The sequence below is a fragment of the Protopterus annectens genome, chromosome 7.part0, assembly GCF_019279795.1.
Source record: "Protopterus annectens isolate FY-2018-M chromosome 7.part0, PAN1.0, whole genome shotgun sequence".
NCBI classification, from domain to species: domain Eukaryota; kingdom Metazoa; phylum Chordata; order Ceratodontiformes; family Protopteridae; genus Protopterus; species Protopterus annectens.
The window spans coordinates 582,016,186-582,030,575 of NC_056739.1; positions in this window are offsets into that span (position 1 = coordinate 582,016,186).

A 14,390-nucleotide genomic window follows, 5' to 3' on the forward strand; every position below is an offset into this window, starting at 1 on the left:
AAACAATAAAGTGATGAGCCAAGACCGGGCACGGCCCCTAAGTGTTGATACTTGATGAAACATTCCTGCACATGGAAATCTCAATGCTGCTGAGCTGTCCTCATTTTAAAAGTTCTTGTCATATTTCATACCTATGTCTCCCACAACCATTGGTTCAGATAATTGCTGCCTGCCACGTAGAGCCTGTGTACTGGACATGATGTAACCTACATGTTTTTACATGTACTGTGACTCTGTATGATTTACATGTAGTCCTAGTAAGTGTACCTGTGCTAACTATAGCTAATCTTCTTGACCTCAGTATATGACTGTACACATTAATGTCAGAGGGTGGAATGACTTCTACTATGTACATATTAATGTCAGAGGGTGGAACGACTTGTAGCCTGTGTGCATAAATGTCAGAGGACAGAATGACTTCTAACCTGTGTGCATTTACGTTAGAGGGCAGAATGAATTCTAGCCTGTGTGCATTAATGTCAGTGGGTAGAATTACTTCTAGCCTGTGTGCTTAACGCCAGAGGGTGGAACAACTTCAAGCCTGTATGCATTAATGTCAGAGGTGGAATACATCAGAGGGCGGAACTATTTGTAGCCTGTGTGCATTAACATTAGAAGGTGAAAAGACTACTAACCTGTGTGCATTAACATCAGGGAGTAGAATGACTTCTAGCCTGTGTGCATTAATGTCAGAGAGTGGAATGATTTCTGTCTGTATACATTAACTTCAGAGGGTAGAACAACTTCTAGCCTGTGTGCATTAATGTCAGAGGAAGAATGACTTCTAGACTGTATGCATTAACATCAGATGGTGGAATGACTTCTATCTATGTGCATTAACATCAGAGGGTGGAATAACTTCTACTCTGTGTGCATTAATGTCAGAGGTTGGAATGACTTCTACCCTGTTCACATTGTCATAGGGTCGAACAACTTGTAGCTTGTGCGCATTAGCATCAGAAGGTGGAACAAATTCTAGCCTGTGTGCATTAACATCAGAGGGTGGAATAACTTCTACTCTGTGTGCATTAATGTCAGAGGGTGGAATGACTTCTACCCTGTTCACATTAATGTTATAGTGTAGCCTGTGTGCATTAACGTCAGAAGGTGGAACAAATTTGAGCCTGTGTGCATTAATGTCAGAGGGTGGAATAACTGCTACCTTGTATACATTAACGTCAGTGGGTGGAACGACTTCTACCATGTACACATTAACATCAGAGCTGTAGTATGTCAGAGGGTGGAACGACTTGTAGCCTTTGTGTATTAAGGTTAGATGGTGTAATGACTTCAAACTTCTGTGCATTAACGTCAGCAGGTGGAACAAATTCTAGCCTGTGTGCATTAATGTCAGAGGGTGGAATAACTGCTACCTTGTATACATTAACGTCAGAGGGTAGAACGACTTCTACCATGTACACGTTGACATCAGAGGTGGAATATGTCAGAGGGTGGAATGACTTGTAACCTGTGTGTACTAATGTCAGAGGGTAGAAAGACTTCTAACCTGTGTGCATTAACGTCAAAGTGTAGAATTAATTCTAGCCTGTGTGCATTAATGTCAGAGGGTGGAATGAATTCTAGCCTGTGTGCATTAATGTCAGAGGGTGGAATGACTTCTAGCTTGTATGCCTGAACGTCAGAGGGTGGAACAACATCTAGCTTGTATGCATTAATGTCAGAGGTGGAATACATCAGAGGATGGAACAATTTGTAGCCCGTGTGCATTAACATCAGAGGGTAGAATGGCTGCTACCTTGTACACATTAACTTCAGAGGGTGGAATTACTTCTAGCCTATAGGTTCATAGGTTCATAGGCAGGTACTAGGCTATCAGCCCTGGGGCCTATACAAGCCCAGCCAAAAAGGTACCCTGGCTTTTGCCACCCAAGAAAATTATTTTCCTGTGCCACTGTCGAGCAGATCCACAGAGGGGATCCCTGGGGTGAATTTCTTATTTCCCATCTAATCATCAAGATTTTTCTTGAAGAGTGCTAATGAGGAGCTTTGTTTGATATAGATAGGTAGTTTATTCCAGAGTATGGGAAGTCTCTGGGACAGCAATCTATCCCTCCGGCATGTTCTGTTTATTGTGGTGACAAGGTTTAGGTCCCTAGAGCGTGTAGCTCGGAGGGATTGGGATTTCTTTAAGTGGAGCATGTCCAACAGCTCTGGGTTTGACATAGCTTATAGCTTTGTATGTTAGGCAGAGATCACCTCTGAGTAGGCTATATGCGAAGGAGTAAAGCTGGAGTTTTTTGATTCGGTCTGCGTAGGGCATCTGTTTGAGGCCAGTAATCCTCTTTGTGAGGTATTTCTGCAGCCTTTCCAGTTGTTGTAGATGTCTTGTAAGGTACATATCAAAAGGGGCATTGTACTCTATAATGGGTCTAATGAGTGATGAGTAGAGGGGAACAATGACCTCTTTTTTTCTGGATGAGAAACCTTTTGTGATGAGGTGTAGAAGGATTTCTTGACTAATGTGGCGATGTGATTATCAAAGGAGAGACTACTGTCCACCTGTGTTCCAAGGTCTCTTATCACACTTTCGGTGTTAAGTATACTACCGCCTAATGTTGTTGTTCATGGGTACAGAGATTTTACCAAAGGGGATGACAATGCACTTTTTGGGATTGAGCTTGAGGCCATGGCCTTGACACCAGGCATCTGTCTCAGTGAGGCCCTTTTGTAGTATGTCCACATCATTAGGAGTTCCGATTATGGCTCCTAGTTTGCAGTCATCTGTGAACTTTGTTAGCCAAAGACCTTCTGTGTTAGCCTGTACTTCAGAGAAGTAGATACCAAACAGGAGAGGACCCAGAACTGAACCCTGTGGTACTCCACTTGTCACTGGTCTGAAGTCAGATTTGGAGTCTGCTACTTTCACAGTGTGGGTTCCGTCAGTGAGCCAGTTGGCAACCCATCTTGTGACGTAGGGATTTATACCTAGTTTAGTGAGTTTATCTATAATTCCAGAGTGGGGGATGGTGTCGAAAGCCTTCGCAAGATCTAGATAGGCTGTGTGAACCACCTTACCCTTGTCTACGGCTTTGGTGACTGCTTCAAAGAAGTCTATCAGGTTTAGGAGACATGATCTGCCTTTTACAAACTCGAACTGGGTGGGATCCAGAGTTTGGAGATTACCAATGTCTTTGTTTATAAGTTCCATGATGATACGTTCCATGGCCTTGCAGACCAGGCTCGTCAGGCTAATGGGGCAGTAGTTCCCGGGGTCCGTGGTGGCTCCCCCCTTGTGGAGTGGGATAACCGTTGCTGTGTGCCATTCAGCAGGCACAAAGCCTGAGGTGAGGCTATGATTGAACACGGAACTTAGGTGGTGTGCCAGTTTGTTTTGTAGTTTGTGTAGAATGCAGCCTGGGATGTTGTCTGGTCCCATGGATGCTGTATTCTTGGCTTTGGAAAGTGTGGTTTTTACCTGTGCAGCCGTGATTACAGTGACTTTGCATTCTTCCGGTATAGAGATGGGCTCTTTAGGGGGTGAGAGGGGTGTAAAGTTAGCACTGAACCTATCTGCCAGGATGTTGGCAATATCAGTTGGGTCTGTATATATTTAGTGCCATTGTGCAGTAACTCAGAGCAGATCTGAGTGTTGCCAGTGAGATTCTTGACATAGCTATAGAATGGTTTGTGGTTGCCTTTAGAATCAGTGGCAATTTTGTTTTCATAACTAGCTTTGGAGGATTTTATCAGGGATCGCAGCTTCTTACTGAGGCTGACCAGGGAGCTCCTCCACTCATGGGATTTTACTCTCTTTTGCAAGAGTTTCTTCCTTCTGTTGTACAGTTTGTTTATGGAAGGGGACCACCAGATTGGCTTCTTTTTTTTGGAGGATAGCATCTTGGTTCTGTTTGGGATAGCACAATCCATGCACTCATGTAAGTGCTTATAAAGTGCAATTGTGTAGGATTCAGTAGTTGTAACTGTATTGTCCATCTGCATGGGTGTCATGAAGTTCACCACTTCTGTCTTAAGAAGCATTTTTTACCATGGTTTCCTTAATGGGGGGTGGAGGCAAGATGTGGATATCTAGGGTAATTAGCTTATGGTCGGATCGGACCAATGAGGCGTTGACTTCAGGTGTGGAACACCAGTCACTCATACTGGTAATGACTAGATCTAGGATATTGTTGCCCCCGGTGGGGGTGTGGATAAGTTGATCCAGGGCATTGGAGTTTATGAATTCCAGAAAGCGTTGAGCGAAGGAGTTGGTACATGAGTAGTTTTCCCAGTTAATGGTGGGGTAGTTGAAATCACCCATTATTAGGGTGTTTGGCTGAACCCTAATATTTTCCAGTACATCAAGAAAAGAGGAGTGGGAATCCTGGGGCATGGTGGGTGATCTGTAGCAAGCTACAATTTGGATTGCAGTTTTGTCCAGAGTTAGTTGCACTTGGATAACCTTGGCTGCATTATGCTGAGCAACTAGCCTGGAGGTGTGGATATCCTTAAAGAATATGGACATACCTCTGCCTTTGGTATTCTGGTCCAGGTTACATGGCCGAAAAGTGTGGTATGAGTTATAGCCTGGTAGTGCAGGGGTGCTCTCTGGAGCCTTGAACCAGGTTTCAGTCACTGCACAGATATTGATGTTCTCCATTTTAAGGAGTGTCTCGAGTGAGTGCATTTTGAGATTTAGACTTCTAGCATTGAGTAGCATCACCCTCAGTTTTTGCTTGCCTGTTCCTGTTACAGTGGTGAATTTGTCATTTGAACTTTGCCTAAAAAAGGCAATACAGGGGTGGCAAGAACCTTAGCCAGTATCCGGAATCCCAGGGGTGACAGGTGCAGGCCATCTCTGGAAAAGCATCATGGTCTGTTGACCATGTCATCCCAGGCAGACAGATACAGGATCCCTTTAGAATGACACCAGAAGCTTAGCCAATTGGTGAAGTCAATCATTTTGTCTTTGTACTGTGGCATCATTCTGGGTGATGGCAGAATGCTACTCAGGGCTAGGGTCATACCTGCCTGGGCTACAATATCGGAGAGCTCTTCCATGTCTCTTTTCATGTAGTCCAGGGAGGTACATCTCAGGTTGTTCACACCAACATGGACAATGACAGAGTCATATTTGTACTTGTTGTGGAGTGACCTGAGTGCATGGGTTATGTGGCGGATCCTGGCACCTGACAGGCAGCTGACAGTAACCTTTTCCTTGTTTAGCCTGGTGAGTGGGACATTGGTGTGCCTGACTATAGAGTCACCTATGACTAGTGTATTGGGTACGTTGTTTTGCCTTATTGGCTGTGGTTGAGTGGCACACTGAGTCTGCGGGCTATGTGTCATTTGGGTTGTGTTGGGGGGTGGAGGTTGCTTGCATTTCCGCTTTGGAGTTCTCTGTTGCTTGAGCAGATTATTATTGAGAGCCTCCACAAATGTTTTTGTGTTTCTATGTGTGGATATTGGCAGTGTAGATTTAGTGAGACTATGTGATGATTGTGGTGTGGTTCATAGGTTCATAGGTTCATAGGTTCATACTAGGCTATCTGCCCGAGGGCATTTACAAGCTTAGCCCATCATTTTGTGGCTTATATGCCACCTTTAGGATGGGGGAATATACCATTTTTTTGTGCTGTCTGTCGAGCAGACACACTGAGTCCTGGGGTATCTATGGTGCAAGTGTTTACCTTCTCCTCTTGACTGTCAAGTTCAGTCTTGATTGGAGAGAGCTTTACCTCCAGTTTGGCTAGATAAGTGCATCTCTCACAGGTTGTAGTATTGGGTGGTAGGAAGAGAGGGCTGGCTGTGTACATGAGGCAATTTCTACATTGCCCCAATATGCCCAGATTCATCAGATGGACAGGAGAGAACACTGGAAGCTGACCCTTGGACATGCCTGAATAAAAAAAATATTTTCCTCTAGATAAGTGAGGAAAGTGAGTACAAGAGCTGTTTTTCTCTAAGCAAGTGAGGAAAGTAAGTACCAAAACTGTTTTCGTCTAGGTAATGAGGAAGGCTGAGTGCTGTAGTAATTAGCAGGTTATTTAGTGTTTACAAGTTCTGAACAAGTGCTGATCACAAATAAGCAAATTCAAGTGCTAAAAGTAAGAATCTGTATCTAGACTAAACTAGTTACAGGAAAGGGGAGAAACAAGTGCAAATGTGGGCTTTTAAATCAGAAAGTTGAGAGAGATGGAAAAACTGCCCAAACGGCCAATAACTACAATTTCTGGGCCAGAACCACTCCTTATGTGGTAGATAGATCACCTAGTGCTTACCACTCCCACTGATAAGCTAGAAGGCTTCCCTCCAACACAGAAAGCTTGGGGGGGCTCAGAAGCTTACATACAATCCTGGATACAGCAAATCTGAATCTGGACTACACTAGTTACAGGAAAGGTATTTTTTTATATATATACGGAAAAGTAGCTAAAACAACAGTCAAAACAATTCAAATGCAGTGCAAGCTAGCACACTTGAGTATGTAGCAATCTTAGACCAAACAGTTTAAAAAATGCAATAAAATTAAAAATGACTAAAAACAATGCAGAAGGAGTCTATTAGGTAGAATGAGGTAAAGAGATGGGACTGGGAGGAGTGTCCCAGATCAAATCTACAGTGGGGGAGGGCAACTGCAAAAACCTCCAAATTTAAGCAACAACACAGGAATAGGGAGGCTGGGTATGGGAAAAACAACACAGGAATAGGGAGGGTGGGTATGGGAAAACCAACAACTTCAGCAGAGATCTGAAAAACTATACAGTGAAGCAAAAATAACAGTGCATAACTCTAAAGTCAGCTAGCAATGATATAAAATTAGTCAAACAACAATTACCAGTACACAACTCTGAAGTGCCAGAAAAATATACTCAGCTCTGTATATCTCCAGACAGTTTGAAGAGCACTCTTTCAGGACACAGGAAGGCTCCAGCAATGATATGCAGACTTTTTTACTAAGAGGGTCTAATTTTATGCAAGTAATCCTTGAGATGGTCAGATAACACACAGGATGTAAAACCAGTTATACCAACTTAAGACACAGAGAAATAGGTGGAGGGAGGAAAAAACACCTTCAGCAGAGATCTGAAAAACTATACAGTGAAGCAAAAATAACAGTGCACAACTCTGAAGTCAGCCAGCAATGATATAACATTAGTCAAACAACAATTACCAGTACACAACTCTGAAGTGCCATAAAAATATACTCAGCTCTGTATATCTCCAGATAGTTTGAAGAGCACTCTTTCAGTGCATTATCATCCTATATGCATTAATGTTAGAAGGTGGAATGACTTCTAGTCTGTATGCATTAATGTCATAGGTGGAATTCATCAGAGGGTGGAGCAATTTGTAGCTTGTGTGAATTAACATCAAAGGGTAGAATGAATTCTAGCCTGTGTGCATTAATGTCAGAGGGTGGAATAACTTATTTTCTGCGTGCATTAATGTCAGAGGGGGAAGACTTCAAGCCTGTGTACATTAATGTCAGAGGATGAAATGACTTCTAGCCTGTGCACATTAATGTCAGACGCTGAAATTACTTCTAGCCTGTGTGCATTAACATCAGAGGGAGAAATGACTTCTAGTCTGTGTGCATTAACATCAGAGGGTGGAATGACTTCTAATCTATGCGCATTAATGTCAGAGGGTGGACTAACTTCTTTTCTTTGTGCATTAATGCCTGAGTGCGAATGACTTCTAGCCTGTGTCCTTTAACATGCGAGGGTAGAACAAATTCTAGTCTGTGTGCATTAATGTCAGAGGGTGGAATGACTTCTAGCCTGTGTAATTTGACATCAGAGGGTAACTTCTGAATTACCATGAGACACAGTAGTGCTCTAGTTACATACAGGAATAAAGATCTGACTATGGCCCAGACAACCCAGCTTAGCTTATCAACTCAAATGACAGATGGAGCAGCATTGTAAGATGGGTGTGAATATCCTGTGGAGAGGTTGGTAGAGTGGGCATCTCCTGAGATGATCCCTCGTGGAAGGTAGGCGCATCATAAGACAGGAGGCATGATCCATAAAAGAGGAGGCATTTATGAGCAAGGCTGAGCTTCTGTGAAGGTAGGGTGATATGCCAAAACAACCCTATTGCACACCCACCCTCAGACATAACCACAGGCATTGCAAGGAAGTGGGGAGTAGGTAGGGCATAAACACAACCCCCCTGAATGGGTATGGACAGCTGAGACCCCCCCAGGATACCCTTAAGTTCTATAACTGGACCCAGCAGATTAGGGTGGGGGGCTTTGAAGCAGCTGGTAGTCTTGGGGTTGGGGGCTTTGAAGCAGATGGTAGTCCTAACATGGAAGCAGGGTACTGGGTCTAGCATGGAGGTGGGGTACTGAGTATAGCATGGAGGTGGGGTACTAGGTCTAGCATGGAGGGGTACTGCGTACCACTGCCATAAGACTGATATGAGAGAGAAAACAATAGTGAATTCTGAGATTCCCATGTCTGTGTCTTACATGTGACTTGCACCCCTCTGCATCATCTGTACGAGATAATGCAGATAATTAGCTGCATCCTCTGACAAGACAATGTTTGCAAATATCTCCTCCTCTAGAGCAACAGTAGCAATATATTTCTACTGAGCCACATTTAGGTTCTAAAAAGCAATGTCATCTCATTAAATTAATATATTATATATTAATGGTAATAACAATGTTGTTGTTCGCCTTTTGGCTTTTTCCCGGTAAGGGGTCACCACAGCAGAACTATGGTCCGCTAATGATTGGCAGTAGATTTTTTTACGAAATGCCGAGGTGCCAGCTCAATGCCCAACCTTTTATGAAGGCACGCCCATTTACGCACACATGTCTTTCGAACGCTACCCAACCGTGGGGAGGACATACAGACTCCACACAGAAGGCACTCCCAAGCCAAGCTGAGAATCGAACGGGAGAACCTCTTGCTGTGAGGTAACAACGCTACCGCCGTACCACCGTGGCATGGTATTAATGATAATAATAATAACTCAAGGAAAATACATAAAAACATCTTTCATCACTGGGGAAAAAAAAAAATCTCACTTTAATATTTTCCAGACAAACTGCTTTCCAGTGCATTATCTCCTACTGCCCACCACAGTTTCATACTTGCTAGAGTAATTAAGACGCAGATGTCCCACTGTAGTGGTGAACATTCTAGGAAATGTCATATTTAAAACACTTCACACACAATGCTGCAATATTGTTTTTGATACAGGAAAAAGATGTCTGCAGGTTTCTCTTGTTCTCTATACCCTCAAATTCCACTAAGTAGGATCTTGGCTCGGTACACATACCTCTCACTTGACCAATTCGATCACAGCCTTTCACCATTTGCATCCTCACTGCCTCTCCTTTTTCTAACGGATGAAGAAATCTCAATTTATCAAAACTGGACTTCTGAGAAAAATGCTTCTTAAAAAGTTGGGCTTTGATAGCTCTGTTGTTTTTAGCATTAGGCACCAACAAACTAGAAATGATAGGCAAGGTTGTTTTGGTTTGCCTAGATAGAAGTCTCTGAGCAGGCGAACCTAGTAGATTGTCATGGGGTATATTTCTGAGATTAAGTAAATTCAAGAAGATATCAGTATTGTCACGCTTTGTTCTCTCCAGTAATTGCTTTGCACTCTGTACTGCACGTTCAGCAAGGCTGTTTGACGGACGATATTCAGGACTGCTAGTAACATAGATAAAGTTCCACTCTTTAGCAAATCTCTGGAACAATTGACTGGTAAACTGAGAACCATTGTCAGAAATAAGTTTGTGTGGACTACCATGGACTGAGAAATGATGTTTCATCTTAGTAATAACAGCACTGGACATTAGGTTATGTAGCAAATCGATCTCAAACCATTTGGAATAAGAGTCTACCAGTACTAAGTAATGTTGACTGTTCCACTCAAATATGTCAGTTGCTGCTGTTGACCAAGGTAGATCAGGAATTTGGCTTAGATAAAGTGGCTCTTTCTGAAAATGCAGCTGCACTGTTGCACACTGAACAAGAAGAAAGCACTTTATCAATGTCTTTTGTTAGAGAAAGCCAAAATACTAGTCCTCTCACCCTTGTTTTTGTAGAATCGGAACCTGGGTGTCCATGATGTAAAATTTGAATGTATTCACATTGTAAGGAAGAGGAACAATAACTTTTGGACCTTTGAAAATGGTACCATCTTCCATCAGCATCTCATCTCTGTATGGAAAGTAAGGTTGTACTTCTGGCAGTACACTGGATTGCTTTGACAGCCATTCTATGTTGATGAAGTGGGTGAGCTTTTGCAAAATTGGATCAGTGTTTGTATGATCTCTCAGCTCATCAAAGTCTCTAGGTAGAAAAATTATGCACTTCCATGACATCAAAGTCAAAATTCACCTGCATCAAGCTGTTCCATGGTATTTCTGGGCGATCTGGATAAGGTATCAGCCAGATAAAGAAGTTAACCTTTTGTAGAGACCATTTTGAAATTGTTCTTTTGCAATTTGAGCATTATTCTTTGTAGTCTTGCTGGAGCAGAATGCATAGGCTTCTTTAAAATAGTAACTAGAGGTTGATGATCATTTCTATCTGGATTGTTTGGCCATAAATATAATCATGGAACTTCGAACATGAGAACACAATTGCCAAAAGTTCCTTCCCAGTTTGAGCATACTGCATCTCAGTTTGGTTAAGAGTTCTGGATGCATAGGCAACAAGTCTGCCCTCCTGAAGAATAACTGCACCAAGGACGAACTTTGAAGCCTCACAGGATAGAACTACTGGTTTGTGGACATCATAGTATCTTAATGTAGGCGGGTTAGCAATTTGCTATTTGAGGTTATCAAATGCTCTCTCATGTTGTTCTAACCATGACCATGCAACATTTTTGCATGTCAGCTCTCTTAAAGGTGCTGATAACTCACTAAAGTCAGGAATGCATTTGCCCAGATAGTTAACCATACCAAGAAAACACTGTAGAGCTTGGACATTGTCTGAAGCTGGCATCTCAAGAATGGCTGCTTTTTTAGAAGGATCTGGTCATAAGCTTGTACTGGCAAATAAATGACCTATATAAGTACTTCTGTTACTCTGAATTTGCACTTCAGAGGATCGAGCTTTAAATTCACTTCATGCTCTCTGCCAGAACTTTCCTGATGTTTCTCTCATGCTCTGCTTCACTGTTACCTCCAACTAGTAAATCATCAACTATTATTGTACACGGGTAGCCTGAAAAGATTTTGCTACATTACATGCTGAAAGACTTCACTGGCAGAATTTATTCCAAAAGGCATCCTGAGGAATCTGTATCTACCAAATGGGTTACTGAATGTAGTCATTAGTGAAGATTTCCGATCAAGAATTACTTACCAAAATGAACTCTTTGCATCTGAGACAGAAAACACAGTGGCATTTGGCATGAAGATTGCAATTTCTTCGACTGTACATATAGGATGATGATGTCTTTTTAATGCCTTGTTCAAATCTCTTGGGTCAATGCATATTCTGATTTCATCTGAATTTTTCTTATGAGCAGGTACTATGGAAGATACCCACTCAGTTGATTCTATGACTGGACAAATCACACCTTGCTGCACCATTTTGTCTAACTGGACCTTGACCTTCCCCTGCATAGCTATTGGAAGTCTCCTTGCTGGTCTGACCACTGGACTGACTTCTGAATCTAACTTCATGGAGTATACAACTGGAAATTTTCCTAGCATGTCATCGAACACATCAGCATACTCTGAGAAAATAGTATCAGTAAAGTTGGAACTGAGACATGTGCTTACATAATGTACTTCATTTGGTAAAAGAAAGCAGTTTCAGTATCAAACTGTCTCTGAGACCTAGCAATGACTGCACAGGTCTTTGGATTACATAAAATTGTGAGCTGTAACTGTTCCCAGCCGAATAGAATAAAAGCATTACTGAGCCTTTGGTTGACGGTTTTCGAAATGAATGTACTTTGCGAATAAATTGCACATGGCAGAAAACTCTCAGAGTAAGAAACTTCAGGATGAATGCACTTTGAAAACAAACTGAACACAGCACAAGAACCTTTCAAAATGGCTGTACTTTATGTAAGAAACACTCTGAAATGGTGGCTTTCTACGAATAAATGCACAGAGTACAAGAATTTTTTCGAAGTAGCTGTAGTTTGACTGCATTTGAAATATAACTGTACTTTGCACACAACAAACTCTTTTAAATAATTGCACCGTAATAAAGCATATACTCTGCAAACACTTTATAACCTCTGACATACTTCGAACAACTCTAGTTATGCTTTGAATGGCTTCAGTCAATGGGAGATAGTAGTCTGTGCCCAAACACAGTCTTTTACTAAAAAACATGCAGTCACCTTGATTTTTAAGAATAATTTGCCCTTTTATTTCACTCATTATGCCTTTTTAATCTCTTATAATGCTCATTATACTTTTCTTGTGCCTGTTTTACTTTAAACATGCTCGTTAAGCAAACCAAAGATAATTCTGAGCCCCATATGAATAGTTTTGCTAGTTTTATCAGATATTGTGGTTTTTAATTTTCATTTAATTAATAATGTGATTTCTGCCTTTTGTTTGCTAAATAATATCTTTTTGTGCTACTTGTTTGATTAATAATGTGTTTTGTGATTATAAATGTGCCATTTCATTTTCTTTGCCAAATAAGTCATTTGTGCAGTCTTCTTTACCTTTAGCTCATTTTTGGCCCATTTTCATTTGTCTGTGCTCCGTTTCACTCAACCTGCTTGGTCTGCCTTAACTTTCAACTCTGCACCCCATGGCTCATAGAAGTAGCTCTCTCAATCCCGGTTCTGACACCATGTCACTCAACTGGTCAGGCTAAAACAGATGAACATTCAAGGGTTCGGTTCAAGCAGCTTTAGTACACACAAACACATCAGAAATTAGGCTTTGTAACTTAAACTTAAATAAACTTATAAACAGACTGACTGCTGTACTCATACATGTTAACACTGGCTGTTCTCTCAAAATGACACTGCTGCCTGCATGTGCTCAGCATTTATGTGCACGTGCTACATATGGAAATGCTTCTTAAAGGTACATACACACACTCTGACTACAATATGTTTTCAGTTAATCACCAGTGCTACTTAGATTATTTTCCCTGTGTAATTTCTTTATAAGCAAAAACTATTTGCTATACTATAAGTAAATATGATTTCCAACTTGAAAAAGCTGTTTGTTGTGTTTCAGTCTTCCCCTTGTTCTCCTCAAGCAATTCCAAATTGAGTTATCATTATCATCAACTCCTCTTTTCCTATCGTCTATGTGGGGTGTCAACTCAACTTTCACCATCTCTCTTGATTCAGTGTCACTCTCCTACTTTCTTTGACAGTCATGCCTTGCTGTCACACGTCTTCTGTTATGCAGTCCATCCATCTCTTTGCAGGACATCCTTATTTCCTCTTGCCTTCTTCCTGTATCTCATAAATTGTCTTCATCAAATTGTCTTCTGTTTTCCTACACACATTCCTTAACCACTTTAACCTGTCTTTCACCTTCTCTGCATTTGGAGCTATTTTGTCTACTGCCCTAATGTCATATTTTTGTCTGTCCCATAGTGCACATCCTACCACTCATCTCAGGCACTTCATCTTCATCATTTCTAGCTTCCTCAACTGCTCTGCTTTCACTGCTCAGATTTCTGTACCATCCAGATGTACTGGTGGCACCATTATTTTATACACCTTATTTTTCAGCTTCTTTGGCATTCTTCTCACACACACTACTCAAGCACTCTGTGCCAGTTGGCTGCAGCCCCTCTGATTCTAGCTTTGACCTGCTCATTCAGACTTCCCTTCCCCTCAGCCACCCATCCCAGATACTTAAAGTTGCTAACTTGTTCCACTATGTTCCCTTCTATCTCAATTTTTAGCTTCTCCTGATATTTGCTGCCATGGCAACTGCCTTGCTTGTATGCAGTTTCATCCCATGAGTCTTCAGTTTGGACTTCCATTTCTCTATCATTTGTTGAAGTTCCTATTCAGAGTCTGCCTATAATGCCACCTCATTCACATACACCAGCTTTGTTGGAGATGGATTACATTACACGTCCACATAGGATCACTTTTTGAAATTTTTTGTTTCCCTTTCTGGAATTTTCTGTGTACATAGGAAATCTTTGTTACGCTGCTATTCACATGGTGGTGAACAACTGAGGATAGTCTATCTTTTCAGATATGTATCAGAGCATGATAACAATTTTTATTATCATGAGAGTACAATAAAACACCTACTTGCATTGCCAAATTCTACCTTCAACTTATATGACACCACATTGTTGTTGTTTGTCTTTTCGGCTTTTTCCTGGTTAGGGGTCGCCACAGCGTAACTCCGGTCCACTAATGATTGGCAGTAGATTTTTATGGTGCCGAGTTGCCAACCTGATGCCCAACCTTCATCGAAGGCACACCCATTCACGCATGAATTT